The sequence below is a fragment of the Callorhinus ursinus genome, unplaced genomic scaffold (genome assembly GCF_003265705.2).
Source record: "Callorhinus ursinus isolate GAN/ISIS: 27379988/994484 unplaced genomic scaffold, GSC_fseal_2.0 scaffold2, whole genome shotgun sequence".
NCBI classification, from domain to species: domain Eukaryota; kingdom Metazoa; phylum Chordata; class Mammalia; order Carnivora; family Otariidae; genus Callorhinus; species Callorhinus ursinus.
In genome coordinates this window covers 70,020,220-70,043,594 of record NW_027397064.1, presented here as the reverse complement: position 1 = coordinate 70,043,594, position 23,375 = coordinate 70,020,220, and the positions used below count along the sequence as shown (strand labels likewise).

The following is a 23,375-nucleotide window of genomic DNA, read 5'->3' as shown; positions in this document are numbered from 1 at the left end:
GTGTGTGTGTGTGTGTGTGTGTGTGTGTGTGTGTGTGTGTGTGTGTGTGTGTGTTTTGAATACTGTTATAGAACAGGCACGGAGATCAAAACCTCTTGTCACTGTTGCCCAGCATCCCACAGTTCAAAGGCAGCCAGTTACATAGTGCTTGGCAGGAAGCCTCCCATTCTGTATATTTGTTGAGAGAAAAGAGAGACAGAGGCATCTGTGTGGAGCATTTTATAACGAAGGAAGAACAGCCCGACTGCTGTAGGCAGGTATTAAAAGTCTGTCCCACCGGCCTCATACTGTATTTGCCGCAGATGCATTCCCACGAGGCCGCCAAATTGAGAGAAAGCCCACTCTTTGTGCAGCACAGCTGTTAAAATAGTTAATACTGTTCTTCCTAAACTATTATGGGAAATACAGTATCTGGCTTTTGAGAACATGAACTTATAGTGTATTTGGGGTCTTTGAGCTCATTAACATAGCAAATAGCAGACTGAATTATGTAGGCTCTAATAATTCATTTTTTTTAAAGATTTTGTTTTTAAATAATCTCTACACCCAGTGTGGGGCTCGAACTCACAACCCCAAGATTAGGAGTCATGTGCTTCACCAGCTGAGCCAGCCAGGTGCCCCTCTAATAATTAATTCTTTTTAAAAATGCATGCTAAAATATATTTGGCAAAATTTACATTTTAACCATTTTTAAGTGTATAGTTCAGTGTCATCAAGAACATTCAAATTGTTGCACAATCATTACCACATCCCATCCCCAGAACTTTTTCATCATCTCCAAGAGAAACTCTAACATTACTGTAACGTTAAACAGTAAGCCCCCATTCCCACCTCCCCCGGTGCCCCTCTAATAGAGATTCTGCTTTCTTTCTCTATGACTTTGCCTATTCTGGGTACCTCATGTAAGTGCAGTCATATATTTGTCCTTTGTGCCTGGCAGGTCTGGTGTAATTTTTTTTTTTTAGGGTCTGGTAGTTCTTAAGTTCTATCTGACTAGCTTTCACCATATGCCATTTTCTTTTTGATCATAAAATAACGTAGTAGCTAACTTTAGGATATTCAAGCTGTAGGACAGAAGTTCAAAACTCATATGCCTTCAGGGACCAGACAGTAGTAACATCTAATATTTATAAAGCATTTGCCGTGTATCAGGGACAGCTGTAAGCGCTTTGCGGGTAACAACACATCTCCCCTCACACCAGCCCCAAGAGGTAAATACTATTCATGTTGCAGTTTGGCAGAGGGAAACAAAGATGGATTATTTGTCTAAGATAATAACATGGCTAGTATGTGACAGAGCTGAGATGCCGGCTCGGTAGTCTCTGTGTGAGAGCCTAAACTCCAAAGAAGCTCCTTGGTTGTGTGCTGGTGGCGTGCACAAAGGCAAATGGAATCCTGAGCCAGCGATGGAGTGAGCGGACCGGGAATGGCACCCGATCTTCAGCCCCAGGGTTGGGGTTAACTAAGGGAGCGGCAGAGGTGGAGTGCTGCTGAGTGGAAATGGGGCCCAAACTGCTGGCACTTCTAAATTTCCAAGAGAAGCTAGGACTCCTTCTTTATGACTTCACTATTTCTAAGTCTTGGCCACCTAACTCAATTAAAAACAAAACCAAAGCACGTGGGCCAGACAGGATTTCTGTTGCCTGTTAGAGACCTCCGCTCTAGAAGTTTCCTGATAATCTTTTACTTATCCAGGCCCCTCAACAGTTTGTTACCCCTCACACTGTCATCCCTTGCCATTGTTTGGACCCAGAGGCAGGTCTTGCTGATCTTTGCTCCCCCAGCTGTGATGTTCATGTAGCAATATTCAGTAAATGTGTGCTGAGTGAGCCCTTATAGCACTCATGATTTCTTCTGCTGCTGCAAGAGTTCACTGCAAGTCTCACTTAAAACAAAGCAAAGCCAGTCGATCTGGAGAGGTTCATGTCCTCTCATGTAGAGCTCCATAATTTATGAAAGGCTTTTTTGACTTAACAATGCTGATTAAAATAGGACTTGAAAGTGTGTGTGTGTGTGTGTGTGTGTGTGTGTGTGTTTAGAAAATCCCCCAAGGAAATTCAAATATATGCTGTGTATTAACACATAATCCTAAACCTCCTTATTCTAATAACAGCTGCTGGCATTTGCGACATGCCTACTGCATGCTAGCCAATATGTTAAGGATTATACACACCTATTTCTTTTCATTCAGTTAGTTAAGAATTTGGATTTAGATTGAATTTTAGAATTGGAAGCACTTGAACACACCTAATGCAATTGGCTGACTTTGTATATGAAGCTGGTCAGGGCCAATGAATTTAAGAACCTAGTTCAAGGTCATGTATCTGTTGTGTGGTGCAGCCAGAACCCTCTTGGACACACACACATCTGTTGAGTGGTATAGACATAACCCTCTTGGACATTTACCTCTATTGGATGGTGTAGATATAACTCTCTTGGACACACACATCTGTTGAGTGGTGTATCCTGTGTCTCCTTTTTCCTGACCTCTGGTCCCATGGTCTTTTTCTAGGTACCATACTGCTGCTACTTGGATCTTTCTATCATCTGTGGGAAAACAGGGCTTGTTAAGTTAAAGTATAATAATGTGTTATCACTCATATAAACAGCTTCTGAGCTGTGGATCATTACTAGGGTATTTGAAATGGTTTGCTAGTACAGGTGTGGTTTTGGAGCCTTTGTGAGATGCCTGGGGTCTGGAGTTACATGAGGCTAAGATACCCAAGTCCTTACCTTATTAGCACAGGACCCTAAACTAAAATATCTGATCATCTTACAGATAATACTGTAAATGAGAATGTAAGGAGAATGGTTAACTTAGAACAGGTAATTTACATATGAATGATATCATAATCATCACATTCATCTAATATTTGATCTTTTGCCCCCACTTGGTAGATGTCCATGGTTTTCAAGTCTACATTTGAAGCTGGAGGGCAGGGTCTTGGATGCTTCTCTCACTTAACTGAAAATTATTAAGGTTTTTTTTTTTTTTTTAAGTTATTTTCCCAATGACAAAAGTAATCTATGCTTTTGGTATAAATTTAAAAAAATGCAGAAAAGTAATTTTACCATTCAGAGCTTTTCTGCCACATGTAAAATAAGATAGTAAATTTAATTTTATTTAAATTGAACAAAACACAACTTAAATTAAAACAGAAGGAATTGCTGCTTAATGTTATTTTCAAATTTAATGTTTCCTAAACACACCCAAAGAATATTGCTCTAAAGTTAAAAAAAATAGTGTATATGAAAAATATTGACAAGCCAGCAGAAGAATCTAGAACACTGTGACTTTAGAGTTCTGTTTTTCTATATTACCATATTGTCCATGTGCAAGAGAAGGATAAACAATATGGAGTGGCATATAATTAAGGGCTAGAGTATGTGATACAGGCCTTAAGTCAAAGTTTGAGGATGGGAAAGGGGACTTGTTAAAAACTTAAACTGAAAATTTTTCCTACAGAAATTAAGAGATCAATGTCTTTTTTGGCATTGTACAAGAAAAGAGTTCTGCTACATAAAAATAGGTTTGAGCACCCTGGATATACATGATTTTACTTGCTCACAACAGCCTTTGGAGGTATTCTTTCTTGGATCATTGAGACTTGAAGTCTACTGGTGGTGGTGGGGGGGGGGTTGGGAAGGGACACAAGTCCCTCGAGGTGACAGTGCTTGTCGGGGGCGGGGCAGAAGGCCACCCTCTCTCAGTGATCTCCTCCTCAGGCAGGTGATGTAGGTATTGTACAGAGACAGTTATGTATCACTTGGCAATCTAGTTATCCTGAACACAGTTGCACTTTTGGAATTAAGCAGAATAGCCCTCCAAGCGGTCCGGAATAGATAGATCATCTGTGTTTATATGCACCTGTCTCCTAAGTGTGTGCCCAGGGCTCTTTTATCTGGAGGCCATTTGAATTCTATCCGTAGAAATGACAATCTGGAAATTGGAGGCATGCTTGACTGTATAAGGACATCAGCTTGGAAAAAACACATGCTGTGTGCAGCCTGACAGGCCTTTCTAAGATCCCTTGGCAGGATAGTAACTGGGTTTTTGTGATGACTCCAGGTTAGGTTTTGTTAGATTCCCAAATATTTATTTGGTGTGTACTGTGTGCCAGGCTCTGGGCATATGATGATAAACAAATTAGGGTCCCTTACTTACAGTCTAAGAGGGCAGATGGTTTTGTATGCAAATACAAGACAGTATAATAAGGAGTACAGAGTAGAGATGAAGGGGATATAGTGGTAGCAGAAGGAAAATTAAGACCTCTGCTCCGGAGTGAATGCAAGGTGGTAGGGTCGTGGGGAGTGAATAGGAGTTGTCCAGGTGGAGTAAAAACATATTCCAGGTTGAGAAAGACCTGTGTACACTAATAAGGTCGCTGGAATCTGGATTGTAAATGTTAGAGACAGTTTTATTCCAGATAGGTAACCTGGGCTTTTAAAAGTTATTATGGAAATTGTCAAAAACATGCAAGTAGTGAGAATATAATGAACTGCTATATACTGATCAACCAGCTTCACAAATACTAACATTTTGCCAATCTTGTTTTACTAACCCTTCACTGGTTTTTATGTGGTTAGAGCATTTTAAAGCAAATTTCAGACACTATGTAATTTTACTTGTAAAGAGTTCAGTATCATCTCTAAGAAAGATCCCCCCATGCCATTATCACACAGTAAAATAAAGATAATTCCGTAATATCTGTCCAACACCAGTCCATGTGCAGATGTCCCCTATTAACACAGTTTTTTTTTTTTTTAAGGATTATATGTATTTATTTGAGAGAGAGAGAGAGTGCTCATGCACATGAGGTGGGGGGGTAGGGGCAGAGGGAGAGGGAAAAGCACACTCTCCCTGAGCAGGGAGCCTGATGCTGGGCTCAATCCCAGGACCCTGAGCTGAAGACAGACACTTAACTGACTGAGCCACCCAGGTGCCCCTTGACACAGGTTTTATACTTAAAGGGAGCAGTTTCATTATCTTAAAGATTCATTTATTTAGCATACCTAATTTTCCAGGGATGTTGGGTAAATGGGGCATTACTCTCATAGCATATTTTTATTCCTTTCTTTAGAAATGTTATATACTTTATTTGGTCTTCTGATTGTTTTAACTCAGACTGGCCCTGATGGGAGCTGTGCCTTAAAATTTTTTATATTACTTAATGGTCACAGTGCAAGATCTTTTCTAGGATTTGGAAAACATTCAAAACTCTGAGGGCTAGATTATAAAGGACTTAGGATACCCTGACCAGTTCCTTTGGTTTTGCTTCCGTTTCTAGCTGTCAGTTACTAATTCATGGGTTGGAAGTGTGGAGTTTGTTCTACATAATTTTGCCCCTGCAGCCTTTGAAAGCTCTTTCCTAGCATGCCTTCTTGGCTTGGACCAGCTCAGTGTCCATACTCATATGCCAGGCTTTTTGGAGGCTCCACAGGCTCAGCTTAATCCTTCGGGGGTTGAGCTGAGTCACCCTCCATTTTGATGCTTTCCTCAACTACTTCAGCCTTCTTTGGTTCTCTGTCCCACTCTGTTCTTCCTACCATGCGCTCGAGCCTTGAATTATATGCTAATCTATATCATATGTACTTCTCTTGCATGTAGGCAATATGAAGCAGAAGGGATGGGAACTTTGAAGCCAGCATCATCTGAATTCCTGAGCCTGTTTCTTTTTTTTTTTTTTAAATTGTGGTAAAACACACACACATACATAACATGAGATCTACCCTCTTAACAAAATTTTAAGTGTACTATGTAGTATTTTTAACTATAGGCACAATCTGGTGTCTAGAACTTTTTCATCTTGCACGACTGAAACTTTATACTCAATGAAGAACATTTCCCTATCTCCCCCTCCCCTCAGCTCCTGGCCAGGAGCTATTCTACTTTCTGCCTCTGAGTTTGACTACTTTAGATACCTCATGAGTTGGAATCATACAGTATTTGACCTTCTGTGACTGGCTTTTTCAACTTAGCATAGTCCTCAAGGTTCATCCATGTCTTAGTATGTCACAGGATTTCTTTCCTTGTTTAAGGCTGAATAATATTCCATGTGTATATATATATACACACCACAGTTTCTTTATCCACTCATCTGTCAGTGGACATTTAGGTTGCTTCTGCAGTCTTGGCTATTATCAGTAATGCTGCAGTGAACATGGAAGTACAAATCTCTCCTTGGGATCCTGATTTCAGTTCTTTTGGATAAATACCCAGAAGTGGGGTTGCTGGATCACATGCCTAATATGTATATTTAGGTTTGTGATACAGAACTTGTGCTCCATGTAATGCATGGCATAGAGAATGGGTCCTCTCTTGTCCAGAGTCATTGGACAGACCCTCTTGTTCATGAATTTCACTGTACTTAATCACAGGTAGTTAGTACTTCTTGCTTTAATGATGCCTTACTGTTTTTGACCATGTGTTCAGTAACTTTGAGAATTATTTTGAGGCAAAGTCATCATTTTCCATAAAGAAAAAAAAAGAACCAAACACAAAACCAAGCTTTTATTCACTGGTCACTCACAGCGGCTGTCATTGAGGAAGTGTTGACACTGCTTTTGGTTTTTAAATGACTGTGTGTTATTCCCTCCCAGGACTGAAAAAATTGCAAGGTTGGAATTTTTGGGATTGTTAACAAGATCAAAAAGCAAAGATATGAAGCCAAGGGAGAAATGTCTTTCTATAAAATAGTGGTGGAAAGCAGAAAATGCTAGAATTCTGTAGAAAATGATAGGTATTGCAAAAATAAGCTTTGACCAGAAAATGAAGGTTGCAGTTTTTCATGTTATTTTGAATTGGGATACAGTTTAGCCAGCTAGAGTTTTTAATGTCTGATTTTTTTTTAAAAGATGTTGATAAAAATGTACATATAAATTTAGCTTTGTTATAAGGGTTTTAGAACATGACTTGATTTCTTTGGAAAGAAGACCTACGTCGTTGTTTTCATATTTGTAATTTCAGTAGCCATAGGTGTTAGCTTTGGAGTGGTTTGTAAGGAGCCTTTTCGCTCCCCTCCACCCAGGAAAGACATTTGTAGCCATTTCTCTGATTTTCCTCAGGTTTCACCTTAGAACTCGTGAAGGAACCCGCCGTGGCGTCAGCATACCCACTGTCAGCGTAGGGGCATTTTTCTCAGAGAAAAGACACGTCCTATTTTTTTCTTGCTTTGTTGATGTTTTGTTGCTGGGATTTTCATTTCTGATAGGTTAAAATCCAGATCTTGTGACTTATTTGTGTTCTGGCCAGGGGACCCTCAGCTTTTTGTGATCTGAGTCATTTCCTACTGCGGCCCTGTTTGGGCCTGGAACTCCCCGCCCAGGGGTGGGAGACGTGTAGCGGGGCAACAGACCTACTGTTTGCAGCTGGGAGGAAGTCTAGTGTGCCAGGAGGAAAGAACAGGGGTCTTCAGGGCTAGTGGCCTGGCACATGGTGGTCTGGAGTGGCCCAGCACAGCAGAGTAGCCTGACAGGGGCATCCGTGTCCCCTGTGGGTCCAGAGAAGACCTCTGGTCCTTTGGAGGATTGCCAAGGGCAAGGAAGCACCTCAGCCCCCAGAGACTTGGAGGTTATCAGAACTGAGCGAGAGGGTGAATGAGGCCCTATGGAATGGAGGAGAAAGAAGTCGAGTTACTAGACCCAAGGTCAGGGCCAGTTAAGCAGCAAAAGCAACTTGGCTCAAACTGTTTAAATCTCTATTCTAGAAATTCCCGCCGGATTGAGCCAAAGAAGGAGGGAGGGGCAAGGGTCAAGAGGCAGCTGTGGGAGGGAAGGGCTGTAGAAGCTGAAAACAGCAGGCCAGGCCTGGATGTCCCGACAACCTTGACCTCCACCCTCTTAAAATGGAGAGGTTTTCAGTACCCTGGTAGGTCATTGTAGCCTGTTTGTAAAATGAATGGGTTTGAGTGTAAGGGACACATTCAACAATGACCTTAAATAAAACTGAGAATTGCTTTTGTGAATCTGGAAATAGATTTAGTTTTTAACAATGTAGATAAAAAAAATTACTTGAACCAAGTATAAACCATAACCTTTTATTATGGAACTACCAGTTAAACTCATTAAAGTACTCTCTTTACTAATCCCAAAGCAAATCAGTACTTTTGAATGCTATTACTTATCAAGACAAAAATATGAAGTCACCCAGTAATCAGTTCTGAATAGATAAATGATTGAAGCCCTTTGAGATTAGGTTGCTTTTAGATGAAGGAAAAACTCACCCTAACCTTTGTGGTTCAGATAGGTACATGCAATGGTGCAGAATTTATTCCTTGGCTCTGTGTCCCAAATAGATTAGATACCAAGATAAACTGAAGCTTGCCCCATCGATCATAGAATCCTAACATTTAAACTTATATTTTTTTAACTCCCTAGGAAAGTAGGAAAATCAGCATCTTTAAAAACTATGGAAATGCTCGGGCTTATGTTAACTATACTGGAGTTAAAATTATATTAAAAAAAGGAAATGCTTTGGCTATTTTAAAACATTTATTTAAATCCCTCCTTCCTTAAGACTATCTGGGCTTCTAAACAGAGGGAACTGGCGAAGGGCAAACAGGCATCAGCTGTGAGTTGCAGAGGTGTGGGGCATAGTGTCCATGCATGGTATCCCTCTGCTCAGGGAAGTTTAAAGCTGGTAAGGAGCTTAACTTAACAAATACCACAAGAAAAGGTAGATGATGAGAAGTGCGAGTATGTGGCAAAGATGGGAATAGAGAGATGGAAGGTTCCCGATCAGAATGGCAATGCTGAGGGTTGTGTACCCGCCTTTGAAAGCCTGTCCCAGTGTTCAGTAGTGTTGGAGACCACCTAGAGTCAGTGCACTGCAGCTGGTTATAGTGCTTGTTCTTATTTTTGGGAACACATGGGTCCTCGGGACTGAGGTTGGCCATGTGGGCATCTTCTCTCCAGGACAGAGTGGCTTGGAGACCTACTGAAAGTGAAATAACCTTTTCTTAGTGCCCGGAATAATCTTTCAGGGCCACTAATTGTGCTGTTTTGAAATGTTTTGTTTTGCTGTCCTTGGACACTTTTGGGGATTGAAAGACTATTTAAACTATAACAACCTATAATCTACTGTTGGGATTTTATAAATTGTCTCCTGTCAGTCGTACTTTCTCAGGGCTCTTGTGCCTTGATTTAGCAGCTACCCACCACCCGCTTAATTTGCAGTGACCTGGGAAACCAAGTATTTCCCTCCTGTTAGAATCCTATCTAGAAGAGTAAAATAGGTCTCAGGGAGGGCCTGCGAAAGAGGTGTTGGATCAAGGTGGGGAGAGGCTGGGGAATTCTCTTCTGAGCTGTGTTTGTGTTTTGAGCTCTCTGAAGGTTTGCAGATTTTGGCAGCTGCAAGGACTAAGTTTTGGTTCCTAGCTGCTTGCTGGATAGTTGAGGTTGCTAGTTTATGACTTCTGTTCCTTCCCCGCTTTTCCCTCACTAGTGTGTAAATCTTTTCTCCCACCCATCTCTGAGACAATTTTGTTATGGAAAGGAGAGAATGAATGTTTTCTCAGGGACAATGAGAAGAAGGTGAGTGAAGGCAAACCCAGGGCTGAGGCAAGGGTTTGGTCAGTCAGCCACTATTCTTGAAACCTAAGATGTGTCCAGCCCTGTGGAGGATCCAGAGGGACGATGTGGAGCCTGCCTTCAAGAAGCTTAGCATGTGGTTGGGAGAGAGAGCTAAAAGACCCAAAATCCTAAGTGAAAGTGCTAGAGAAGTTTTGCACTGGGTGTGAGTTCAGAGCAGAGGGACTCGAGTCAGGAACTTTGAGCCACCTGTGCTGGGGTCCAAGCGGTATTTGAGAACATGGTCGTGCAGTGACATTGGAGAAACCAGCTACATTGGGAGAACATAACCCCAATAGGGAAGTGGCAGAGGTTCTGGAGAGACTTAGCAGCCCATCTGGTGAACCCATTTCAAAGGGGGAATGGATGAGAGTTTGTGACTGGTTCACTGACTGTTGTGTCTGGGTGGCTGATTAAAATGCAGACTCTTGGGCTCTACTCCAGATAGTATGATCCCCTTATGTGGTCTGAGGTGGTGTCCAGGGATGACCTCATTCTGCTACTGTGGCCTGCAGGACATACTTTGGGAAATACTGGTAAAGGATGGATTAGGCAAAGTTGATTAACTTTCCCATGAGAGACAGAAATTGGGAAGGAGGCATCCAAGCTGGACTGCCTGATTTTTGTTACTGTTTCAGAAGGACGGGAAGAGAACAGGTAGCTCTAAGAATTAAAGACCAGGGAAGGGAGAATAGAATTAACTCCTCACCTGGAGATGGTATTCCTGCAGCCCTCATCCTTCACCCAGATGCCCATGTTCTCCTCCTTATTCGGTCACCGTCACGTCGGAGAACATAATGATGACAATTTAAAATCATGTCTGGGTTCAGCCCTTCTATGAACCAGCTGGGTTTTATGCCTAGGGAAGCTCTGTTTTTTTGCGTGCTGTAACTCCAGGAAGTTATCCTGTAATGAGTGTGTACTTTGTTAGATTTGGGGAGCAAGGAAGTATGGATCAAAGCAACAAGCCTGCTAATACTGTTAATAGAAGAACCAGGAGAAATCACAGGAGTAAACACAGTTCAGTAGATTCTCCACGTATGAAAACCATCATTATAATCACTTCTTACGTAGCAGACACTTGACCTGGGAATGTTCTTTACAGATGAGCTTTGGATTGTTCCCTCTTGCCGTCCAGGGCTTACCTGGGGAACAACCCAGGCTGTCCCATTCCTGTCTTCTCCTAAAGGGAGTGAGCCCTGCAGGCCACACCTTGCACCCACGCCAGTGATCACCACCTGCAGGTTATTATTCACTTAAGCTTCCTCCCGCTCTTTCCCTGGTCCCTTTGTTTGTCCTACCACCCCTTTCTTAGGCATAAATATTTCCTGCTGCCCCCACACCGTCAAGAAAAAAGAAAACAGCTCTGGGATAGGGCAGGGGCAGTGGTTCGTAGTTCAGGCTATACCTTAAGATCACTTAAGGTCAGCTTGATCAAGTATCAGCATTTGAGCCTCATCCCCAGAGATTCTGTTTTCATTTTTCTGGGCATCAGAATTTTTAAAGCTCACTGGGAGATTCTGATCCGGTGGTTAGGATTGAAAGTCACCTCTGTAAGTGAGATGTAATGATACTAGCAGTACCTGCATCTTAAGGAAAATGGAAGCTGCAGGATTTGAAATGAAAATAGGTATTTTAAAATAATGCCTTTTGGGGGCGCCTGGGTGGCTCAGTCGTTGGGCATCTGCCTTCGGCTCAGGTCATGGTCCCAGGGTCCTGGGATGGAGCCCCGCATCAGGCTCCCTGCTCTGCGGGAAGTCTGCTTCTCCATCTCCCACTCCCCCTGCTTCTGCTCTCTCTTGCTATCTCTGTCACTATCTGTCTCTCTCTCAAATAAATAAATAAAATCTTAAAAAAAAATGCCTCTTGCTGCTTCTGTCCCTCCAATGTATGCTGAGTCCTGGGGTTCTCCTTCTCCCTCTCTTCCTCCTTTATTTAAGCCTGTTTTCTATTAAGCATCAGCATTCAAAAGGAAACAAAACAACAACCAAGAACATTCCTTTCCTCGATTTAGCATTTCAGTGAGGTGGTCTTCCACTCCCTCTGTGCAGTTGACTGGGACCTGCACCTCCGTGAACTCCCCTGTGCAGCAGGCTGTGGTCATCATCCCCTCTCTGGGCCTCATATTCTAGTGGAGCAATGTTGGGGGCTGCAGAACCCCGTACAGCCCAGAGGGTATGGGCTGTCACATGGAGCCAGTGGTCACACGCTTTGGTCCACGAACACGCACTTATTTCTATTGGATAAACAACTTGGGAGTCTCTGTTCATCCTTGAAAGAGAGTGATGACCAGGAAGTAAACCCTAATAATTCTCAAAAACATTTTAAGGTTTTTTTTTTAGGCGCCAATTAAAAATTAGATCTGCAAATGAAGAGCTAGTGATTGGCAATTGAGGGTTATTCACCTCTCTAAACTCCCGTTGTTTTAGGTTCCATAAAAATTCTTCCAATAAGTGTACTTTGTTGTCCTTTGAATTTTATAGGAGAATATTTTGTGGCATGCTTTTCAAAACTTTCTTGGGCCCAAATTTTGGATTATGCATTGAAAGGGAATGGAGCCCTCTGAATGGAGGAATACTGAAACAAAAGCAAGTAAAAAGTAGAAAGTTGCACTTTTTTCTAACTTAACATTGATTCTGAAGGACAGATTCGAGGCATAGTTTCTGAGTTTGGGTAGGTGAGTGATCTCACTGCAGTTATAAGTAACTTCTCAAACACCACTCAGAGTTCCTCTGGTCTCGTTGACCTGCTTTTTTTCGTTTCTGTAATTACTGAATATGGCCCTTAAAACCCATGTAGGACCAAATACAGAATCTAAACTCTGTGATCTCATCACCACAAAAACAGGCCGTAGGGACGGTCCTTCTTCTTGCAGGAAGCCACTTCCCCTTGGGACCTCTGTAACTGTAATTTATAGTGGTGCCTTTGTAGTCTCGAACTCAGAAAGGACCTTTCCCCCTGTCCTTACAGAAGTAGTGTAACAGATGAGCTGCTCTAGGTGGAGATGGGGCCAGAGGAAAAGTATGCGTGTGCATAACCTGTCACAGATGTAATTTTAAGGGTGCCCAAAGATCGGCAGGTCCTCTGGGTGGAGGGTCTGCCTGGCAGCTGGCATATTGCGGGCTGTGATGGATATTCTCTTAGTGCTTGTGTGTAGCTGTGGCTGGGACAAGTGAGAAGCCTGCCTTACTCTGCTGAGGTGTGCTTCAAGAAGGGAGGTTGGCTGAAGTACTCACATCAGCTGTGAGATGGCTTCCTTCCCTGGCTGCCAGAACCCTCTGTAAAGAGGCAGATGATTCCTTTTATGAGCGAGTAATAGGAGGACGCCCTGAGATACTTTAGCAGCTGCTGTTCACCAGGTGATGCTGTCCTGTAGTGATTGCTTAAATACCATCAGTGAGGTCAGCAACCTGGGGGGGGGCGGGCAGAAGAAGTTGGGGTGCCTGGAAGCCTTGGCAGCATTTGTGGGCTGTCGCTGAATGCAAGATGAGGAAACAGTTGACCCAAGGTGCTCACCTGGTCCATGTCAATTTCTCCTCCACGTTCTGCTGCAGGGAGATCTCTGCTGTCTCTGAAGTGGGGGAGACTTGGACCTGTGCCCTGCAGCCGTCCCCGGTTTCCTCCCAGAGAAAGGCTCCTGTGCTGTGTTCTCATCTTTGAAGTCCTGGTGGGGAAGGGGGGCATGTCTTCTAGAGCTCCTCATTAAGCCGACTTAAAGGGGAGAGAGAAGGACTCCACCCAGGCTTTGCGTGCACAAACCTCTAAGACTCCGCTGCCCTGCCAGGTGGTTTTGTTGGCCTAAACGTGACTACACACGATTCTGGCCTTTTTGGCCGTGAAGCCCGGCCCCAGTGCTGTGAGGGCATTGACGTGGGCCGAGCCTGATGGCTGGTGTGGTTGGGCGTGGATAGCACCCTTGGGGAAGAACATTTCCCCGGGAAGTAGACTGAGTCAGTAATGGGGAACCTTATTGGAGTCCTTCATTCAACAAGCATGCACTGGGCATCTCTCTTCTTATGACAAGAGCAGGAGCTCGGGGTAGGGGTGGCAGGTAAGACCAGCCCTGGAGAAACTGGGAGGAGGGGAGGTCGAGGCAGAAGGAAGCAGACGCTAGAGCTCAGGTCCCCTAGAAGGACTGGTGAGATTCCCTGGGGGTGGGGCAGGGGGTATTTGAGCTGTGCTAGGAGGATGACTAATTTCCAGAATGGGAGAGAGGTGCCTCAGGATGAGGGAACGGGAGGGCAGAGGTGTGAAATTGGACAGTGTGTTCAGAAAGAGTGAGCTGTGTGGGGAGCTGGGACCTGTGAGGAGTGGGGCAGGAGATGTGGACACCCTTAGTGCTTTAGGGAGGTTCTTGGCTCCTTATCTCAAACCTTTGAAACATTTCTTTGTGTCCTGGGCTGCAAACCTATTCGCATCACTTAAAGAGAAAACCCGAGATAGAAGTAAACAAGTACTTCAGTACCTTGCTCCAGACGGGAGGCTTTCAGTAAATGTCCCCAGTCTGCGTGGATAGAGGGCGTCGGAAGAAAGCATGAATTTTCTTGCTTTTGCCAGCGGGTCACCTTGCTTTCCCCTCTGTTAAGAGTATGTATGTGCTGACGTCTCTTTGCTCTCCATCCTGGCTTTGTCGGGAGTTTCTGGGAGGTTGTAGCTGGTTTTATAAACTCTCTGCTTCTTGTCTCCTAAGGCAAGTGTGCTCACAGGATTTCTTTTTTTCCAGTTCTCTTTCTAGTTTCCTGTGGTCGACTTGTCCAGAGGAGCTTTCTGGGTGCCGTGCCCTACCCCACCCCCCGAGTGAGACCGCCTCTTTCTGTTGCCAGCACGTGGAGTCTGGGGTGAGGCAAGGTGAGTGGGACTCACGGAGAATTTGACCCCTGACAGACCCCGTTTTCCAAGATGAGTTATTCTCTGAAAATTTTGAGGGATTTGAAAGTAAATTGGGTTTTTAGTCAAAGAAATTTAAGAATTTTTGAAAAAGTTTGGTGTCTTAATTCTGTTAAAGCACTTTTATTAATAGGGATGCTTCAATACGTTTTTCTTTTTTTTTCCAGCACTTTTCTGTTTTTTTTTTTGTGCCCATTTCAAGGTTTTGGGTCTCTGTATGGTTCCTGCACAGTACTGTCCACTGAAAACATTTAATATGTATTGTGTGAATAGCTTAATACCATAATATTGGCAGTTTGCAAACAGAAGTCCTGTTAACTTATTCTGAGCTGTGTCTTTTCCCTTCCCTGGGTTTCAAGGAGGATTTTTTTTTTTTAGTTATGTGCCTTCAGGAACTTTAGGAAAGCCGGTAAACTTCTGTACTATGGTTTTCCTGTACTGCAGTTTTATATATGAACTTTCAAACAAAAATACCTTCTTCAAGGTTTTGGGTAAGGCTGGAAGCTCCTGATGGGTAGAACTTTTGTTCTGTTCAAATTGTTAGTTGCATTCCCTATCTCTAATGTGTGGCAGTTAGTAGGACTCAAATATTCTCTTTCCTTTAAGAAGAGAGTTGGCGGAGAACTGGATCTTCAATTCCATCTTAAGTGAGCACAGCTTGGAGGACTGTTACTTATGCTCAGCTGCTCACAGTTGAAGCCACAGAGCAAGAATCCCCAGGAGGTTCAGGATAGAATGGTTGACTGAGGGCTCTGAAGACTGCCCTATATTCCTTATCTGTGGGTGTTGGAAAGGGTCCCCATAGGAGATGGGGGTCAAGGTTAAACCTGCTTCCAAACCTCTGTGAATTCTTGAAACAACCATGTAACATGCAGGTGCACTCTGCCATCTGTCCTGTGTGGCTTGCTGGCAGGATTTCACATTTAGCACTCACCCCTCCTGCCATGCCTTGCTTGTTATAAAGAACACAGTGGTCACATTGCCACTAAAACTTTGGGGGATCCTGCCAAAAGGTAAAGCTTTTCATCAGGAGCATGGCTGGGGAGTACATAGCAGAATCTAAGGTGAAGCTTTAAAAATTAGAATGCTGGGACCCCCCTTTCCCCCCTCAGTGTACTGAACTAGAATTTCAGGGATGGGGAGGGAGTCCCTGCTATATATGTTTGTTGTTTAAAACTCCTCAAAAGGAGATACTTCTCGAAAAATATTTGTATGTGGACTAGACTTAAAAACAAAGAAACTCTTTCTTAGCCTGAGAAGATGTTTGGGGGAATTATTTTTGAACTCTACTAACTAGTTTAACCAGTTCATACAGCCAAGCCAAACATTCCCTTATTGTGCCATGATTTGCATGGTAGAACCATTTTATAACTTTAAGTTAAAATTGCCTGGGACAACACTTTCTATCGTTGTAAGTATACAAGGAAGGAGAAAAATGACATTGAAGAACAATTTTCTAAATTTAATAAGAGTTAAGGCTTATTTAGAAATCCAGGTGGGAATCTGCTTAAATGGAATTTTACCCAAAATATGCAGAGATTTGCATATTGAAACCAAAGCTTTTTGACCTATGGTAACACATTTTTCAAAGTAGTATTGAAATAGCAATTTAAATGTATTGCCCTCAGAGATTTATTAGACAGGAAATTTATTTAGTAAGGGATACATTTTTTTCCTCTTCCAGGAGGTTTTTGGGTGGTTGAGAATTAGCTAATTTCTCTTTATTCCTTCCTTGGGACCAACTTCAGGAAGTCGATAGGAGCTTAATAGCAAAGATCATGTTAAATGTTTAACTATGTCTCTTGCAAATTCTCTTTCTCTGAAAGAAAACCTTGCAACTTTTTGTTATTTGAGGTTTTCATAATTTAAGGTTTGATGGAGAATAAGTTTATATTTTGAGATCAAAGAATCTTACTGTTTAGGAAGGACCTTAGAGATGACCTGTTACCTGCTTTTCATTGCCTCAGCTTCATGGAAACTGCTCTTGTTAAGGTTACAAATGGCCTCTGATAGAACTCTTTGACATGACTTTTCTGTAGCACTTGATAGCACTGACCACTCCTCATTTGAAACTTCCTCTTCTGGGTTCCTTTGCATCATTTCTGACTACATTTCTTCTTTAATTTCTTCCTAGGTCCTACTATATTTGCCCTTAAATGTTCATATTCCCTGAGCTTTGATCCTTGTAGTTTTTCTTTTAGTCTGCTGAGCCTCTTCGGAGGACCTCAGTACTGCTGTGGTTTCAGCCACCACCCACATGTTAATGACCCCTAAGTCTTTCTGTGAGTTCATCCCCTTGTCTCAAACAGTCTCTTGGGCATTTCTGTTTGGATGACTCATATTTACTTTCAAGTAAGAATATCCAAACCAAACTCCTTTCCCTCCCAATTATTGCCTGCTTCCTGTCTCTGCTCCCCCCTCCCCCCCCTCCCACGAGTCCCCTCATCCCTAGGCTTCTGTCTGCTTTTCCCACTTTGGTCATTGGCATTATTCAAGCCAGAAATGTGTGACTCATCCTTCATCCTCCCTCAGCCCCATATCTTCATTTGCAATTAAATTCTATCATTTTAATAACCTAAATAAAGGAAAAGGCCATTCCACTGACATTTAAATATTATAGGTGTTAAAAGTTGTAGTTGGGCTTATATAAGCAGACACAATAACATGAGACGATTATGACCATTTATATAATATACATTTTGTACTCTGCATAATCCTAGATACTTTTTTTTTTTTAAGATTTTATTTATTTATTTGAGAGGGAGAGAATGAGAGACAGAGAGCACAAGAGGGAAGAGGGTCAGAGGGAGAAGCAGACTCCCTGCCGAGCAGGGAGCCTGATGCGGGACTCGATCCCGGGACTCCAGGATCATGACCTGAGCCGAAGGCAGTCGCTTAACCAACTGAGCCACCCAGGCGCCCCCTAGATACTTTTCATATGTTATTTCTAATTTTCACAACTAGTCTGTGGCATATTATCTCTGTTACAAGTGAGGAATTTTTTTTTTAAGATTTTAACGGGACAGTGGAGAGTGTGCGGGGCGGGGGGGGGGGGGGGGTGGGGGGGGGGGGGGAGAGGGAGAAGGGGGGGGGCAGCGACTCCATGCTGAGCTTGGAACCCTGGGGGTGGGGTGGGAGTGGGGGCGGCGCTGGATCTCACGACCCTGAGATCTTGACCTGAGCTGAAACCAAGGGTCAGACGCTTAACTGAGACATCCAGGTGCCCCATAAGTGTGGAACCTTGAGGTTCAGAGATCAAGTTACTGGCCCAAGATCACAGGGCAAGTAAAGCATGGTCGGTTTGAGATTGGGACATATTAAACCTCTAGGTTGGTCTGCCTGACTCTAAAACATTTGACACCATGTCACTGTTTTGCTGTGGTCCCATAATGCCACAGTGCTATTTTGGACTTCTGGTTGGTAGGTTGATTTTTGTTGAGGCCAGGAACTGGGTGTTACTCAAATTTGTGTGTCCTATATTTTTTTCTTAATAGTAGGTGCTAAGGACAAGATTTATTTTTTTTTAGTTTTTTATTTAGAGAGTGAGCGTGTGTGTAATCATTGAATCAGTGGGGAGCAGCAGAGGGAGAGGGACAGGCAGACTCCATGCTGCGAGAAGAGCTGGACGTGGGGCTCGATCCCACAACCCTGAGATCATGACCTGAGCCAAAGTCCGATGCTTAACCAACTGAGCCACCCAGGCATCCCAAGCCTTTCTTCTCTTTTAAAGTTTTTATTTTAATTCCATTTAACTAACATACAGTATTGTAGTAGTTTCAGGTGTACAATGTAGTGATTCAACACTTTCATACAACACCCGGTCCTCATCACAAGTGCACTCCTTAACACCCATCACCTATTTCCCTCATCCCTCCAGCCTGCCTCCCCTCTGGCAACCATCAGTGTGTTTTCTAAGAGTCTGTTTCTTGATTTGTCTTTTTTTTTTTTTCCTTTGCTCATTTGTTTCTTAAATTCCACATATGAGTGAAATCATATAGTATTTGTCTTTCTCTGACTTATTTCGCTTAGCATTTTATTGTCTAGCTCTATGCATGTTGTTGCAAATGGCAAGATTTCATTCTTTTTTATGGTTGAGTAGTATTCCATTATATATATATCCCATATATATATGTGTGTGTCTGTGTGAATATATATGACTCATCTGCTTTAACTGTTCGTTAGTCACGTAACACTTGGGCTTCTTCCGTAATTTGGCTATTGTAAGTAATGCTGCTATAAACATAGGGGTGCATGTATCCCTTTGAATTAGTGTTTTTGTATTCTTTGGGTAAATACCCAGTAGTGTGATTGCTGGATCATAAGGTTGTTCTATTTTTCAGTTTTGAAGAACCTCCATACTGTTTTCCACAGTGTCTGTACCAGGTTGCATTCCCAAAAACAGTGCACAAGGGTTCCTTTATCTCTACATCCTTGCCAACACCTATCATTTCTTGTGTTGTTTTATCCATTCTGACAGGTGTGAGATAATATCTCATTGTCGTTTTGATTTGGATTTCCTTGATGATGAATGACCATGAGCATTCTTTCATGTGTCCGTTGGCCATCTGGATGTCTTTGGAGAAATGTCTATTCATGTCTTCTGCCCATTTTTTAATTGGATTATTTGCTTTTTGGGTGTTGAGTTGTATAAGTTCTTTATAGATTTTGGATACTAACCCTTTATCAGATATGTCATTTGCAAATATCTTCTCCCATTCTGTTGGTTGCCTTTTTGTTATATTGTTTCCTTCACTGTGTGGAAGCTTTTTATTTTGATGTAGTCCCAATAGTTTGTTTGCTTTTGTTTCCCTGGCCTCAGGAGACCTATCTAGAAGGAAGTTGCTACCACCAATGTCAAAGAGGCTACTGCCTGTGTTTTCTTCTGTTGCAGGTCCCACATTTAGATCTGTAATCCATTTTGAATTTTCATGTATGGTGTAAGAAAGTGGTCCAGTTTCATTCTTTCGCATGTTGCTGTCCAATTTTCCAGCACCGTTTGTTGAAGAGACTTTCTTTATCCTGATGGATGTTCTGTCCTCCTTTGTCAAAGATTGACAATATAATTGTGGATTTATTTCTGGATTTTCTGTTCTGTTCTATTGATCTATGCATCTGTTTTTGTGCCAGTACCATACTGTTTTGATTACTACAGCTTTGGGTTTTTTGTTTGTTTTTAAGATTTTAAGTAATCTCTACACCCAATGTGGGGCTTGAACTTATAATCCCAAGATTGAGTCATGTGCTTTACCTACTGAGCCAACCAGGTGCTCTAATTACTGTAGCTTTGTAATATACTTGAATTTCGGAATTGTGATGCCTCCTACTTCGCTTTTCTTTCAAGATTGCTTTGGCTAGTCGAGGTCTTTTGTGTTTCCATACTAATTTTAGGATTGTTCTAGTTCTGTGAAAAATGCTGTTGGTATTTTGATAGGGATTGCGTTAAATGAGTAGATTGCTTTGGGTAGTATAGACATTTTAACAGTATTTGCTCTTCCAGTCCATAAGCATTGAATGTCGTTCCATTTCTTTGTCATCTTCAGTTTTTTTTCCCATCAGTGTTTTATAGTTTTCAGAGTATAACCAACTGAGCACCCAGGTGCCACAATATAGTATTTTTTTTTTTTTAAGATTTTATTTTGACAGAGACAGCAAGAGAGGGAACACAAGTGTGTGTGTGGGGGGGTTTGGGAAAGGGAGAAGCAGGCTTCCCGCAGAGCAGAGAGCCCAATGCAGGGCTCGATCCCAGGACCCTGGGATCATGGCCTGAGCCGAAGGCAGACGCTTAAGGACTGAGCCACCCAGGCGTCCCCTCCCCCAGTGTAGTATTTTTTTAATGGAGTCTTTTTTGGGGGGGGTGGGGGCAAAGGAGAGGGAGAGAGAGATTCTGAAGAAGGCTCCACACCTGGCGGGGCTCAGTCTCACAACCTTGAGAGATCATGACCTGAGCTGAAATCAAGAGTTGGATGCCTAACTGACTGAGCCACCCAGGTGCCCCTTTAGTGGAGTCTTTATCTGGTATTGGTATCAGAGTAATGCTGTCCTCATAGAATGAATTTGGAAGTTTTCCTTTCTTTTCTATTTTTTGGAATAGTTGGAGAAGAGTAGGTATTAATGCTTCTTTAATGTTTGATAGAATTTGCTTGTGAAGCTGTCTAGGAGTTTTTTTGATTACTGATTCAATTTCTTTGCTGGTTATCTGTCCAAGTTTTCTGTTTCTTCCTGTTTTAGTGGTTTATATGTTTCTAGGAATTTATCCAATTCTTCTAGGTTGTCCAATTTGTTGGCATATAGTTTTTCATAGTATTTTATGATAATTTGTATTTCTGTGGTGTTGACTGTTATTTCTCCTCTTTCGTGACTGTGAGTAATTTCCCTTCTTGATAAGTCTTCCTAGATGTTTATCAATTTTACTGATTTTTTTTTTTCTTCAAAGAACCAGCTCCTGGTTTCATAGTTCTATTGTTTTTGTTTTTTAGTTTCTGTATTGTTTATTTCTGCTCTAATCTTTATTATTTCCTTCTGCTGGCCTTAGGTTTTGTTTTCTTTAGCTCCTTTTTTTGTCAGATAAGGTTAATTGAGATTTTTCTTCTGGAAGTAGGCCTGTAGTGCTATAAAATTCCCTCTTAGAGCTGCTTTTGCTGCATCTCAAAGGTTTTGGACCGTTGTGTTTTCATTTTCATTTGTTTCCATGGACTTTTTAAATTATTTCCTGGTTGATCCATTCATTCTTTAGTAGGATGTCATTTAACCTCTATGTATTTGTGGTCTTTACAGATTTTTTTCTTGTGATTGACTTCTGGTTTCAGAGGGTTGTGGTCAGAAGGTATGCATGGTATGATTTTGATCTTCTTGAATTTGAGGGTTGTAATGTGATCTATTCTGGAGAGTGTTCCATGTGCACTTGAAAATGTATCTTCTGTTTTAGGATGGAATGTTCTGAATATATGTTAAGTCCATGTGGTCCAGTGTGTCATTCAAAGCCATTGTTTCCTTGTTGATTTTCTGTTTAGATGATCTGTTCATTGATGTGAATGAGGTGTTACAGTTCCCTGCTATTGTAATATTATCCATTAGTTTGTTATTAACTGTTTTGTGTATTTGGGTGTTTCCTGTGTTGGGTAAATAAGTATTTATAATTGTTACATCTTCTTGTTGGATTGTCCCCTTTATTATATAGTGTTCTTCTTTGTCTCTTGTTACAGTCTTTGTTTTAAAGTCTGTTTTGTCCAATATAAGTATTGCTACTCTGGCTTTCTTTTGACATCCATTTGTGAGATAAATGGTTCTCCATTCCCTCACTTTCAATCTGCAGGTGTCTTTAGGTCTGAAATGAGTCTATTGTAGAGCCTTTTTTTTTTTTTTTTAAATGACAGCATGTGAAAATGTAGAATCCTCTGAATTTCTGATCATGCTGTTTGAATCATTCACATGCTGGTCATAATTCAGGCAGAAAAGGCCCTTTCAAGTAAAGACCTTGTTAATAAGAATAGCATAGATCGATGTAGTTGTCAGCTTGAAGTTGTGCTAGAACAGACGAGGGTATGATCTACAAAAAGCAGAGAGTACATATGTAGGTAGAGGCGGGTAAAAGCAGAGTCTACTGACTTTTTTTATTTGGTTAAATCCTCTTGGGAGGATGGATTTGAACGTGTGTTGGTTCTTCACTTTGTATCCTTATAGGTCCCACCTTTTACCCTGTTTTGAGAAGGAAATGCTCTTTGTTTTCTGCATCAGATTTTGGTAACAAAAGTTTGTCTATGGAACACTACATCAAAAACTAATGATGTAATGTATGGTGATTTACATAATAAAAAAAAGTTTGTCTAAGGAGAAAGGGCCCCTTTAATGAATACATAAAACCAATTTATCATTATGGAATTTAGAAATTGCTTAACCTTTCAAAGTCTCGGTTTTTTACAAAGTTCCCCTATAAATTTGGAGGCAATGCTGTATTTTGCAGGGTTGTTTTAACTGTAACATGACAGAGATAACCTAAAGTACGGTAGGTCCACAGTGAAGAGTAGGTCTTATTGTCCCAATTAGTTATCAGAGGCCTACATTTTCTTTTTTTTTTTTAATATTTTTTTAAAGATTTTATTTATTCATGAAGAGACAGAGAGAAGCAGAGGGAGAAGCAGGCCCGATATGGGACTTGATCACAGGACCCTGGGATCATGACCTGAGCCGAAGGCAGACGCTTAACCATCTGAGCCACCCAGGCGCCCATTTTTTTTTTTTTTTTAAGATTTATTCATTTTAGAGAGCATGCACGTGTGTGGAAGTGGGGGGAGGGGCAGAGGGAAAGACTCTCAAGCGGACTCGCTGCTGAGCCATAGCAGGGGTTGCAGGGCTCAATCCCATGACCTGAGCCAAATTCAAGAGTCAGACACTCAACAGACTGAGCCACCCACCCTCCCGCTCCGGTGGCCTACATTTTCAGATTTAAAAAGGCTTTTATTAGTCCATGAAGAAAAAATTCTGGAAGAATTGATGGGAGGTGGAAAGGGAGCGAGGAGAGTCAAAAACCGTGATTCTTAGGTGTTGGACCCTGAAGAGTGGAGTCATCATCAACTGAGACTTAATTAGAAATAAAAAGTCTCAGCTTCAAGCCAGGCCTAAAAATCACATGGGGTGTGGGGCTCAGCAGTCTGGCTTCACAAGCCCTAGAGGTGATTCTGATGGCTTTAACTGGCCTAAAGTTAGAGAAATCAGGCTGCAGGCCCTTCCGGTGGTCCAGTGAGGGGATGGTGACTCCCTCCCCAGAACGGTGGGAGGGAGTGGAGAGGAGCTGGAACTGGTGAGACCTAGTCATTCTATTGGCTACTTATCAGACCAGGAAGCAGGCCATGAAGATGTAGAGGCCTGGGGTCTGGTGGACTGAATGGGGAGGCGAGGGGGGGTTGCTATCAACGGGAACCCAG

General features: G+C 42.2%; 1 protein-coding gene across 11 annotated transcripts in view; it reads left to right on the top strand.

Moving 5' to 3' along the window:
* Positions 1–23,375, top strand: part of TANC1 (tetratricopeptide repeat, ankyrin repeat and coiled-coil containing 1) — a 230,094-nt gene that overhangs the window by 42,016 nt on the left and 164,703 nt on the right. For all 11 annotated transcript variants that reach the window (XM_073883696.1, XM_073883708.1, XM_073883759.1 and 8 more), the window contains one exon: positions 14,291–14,415. The gene's annotated coding sequence lies outside the window, so the exon portion shown is untranslated. The remainder of the gene's footprint in view (positions 1–14,290; positions 14,416–23,375) is intronic.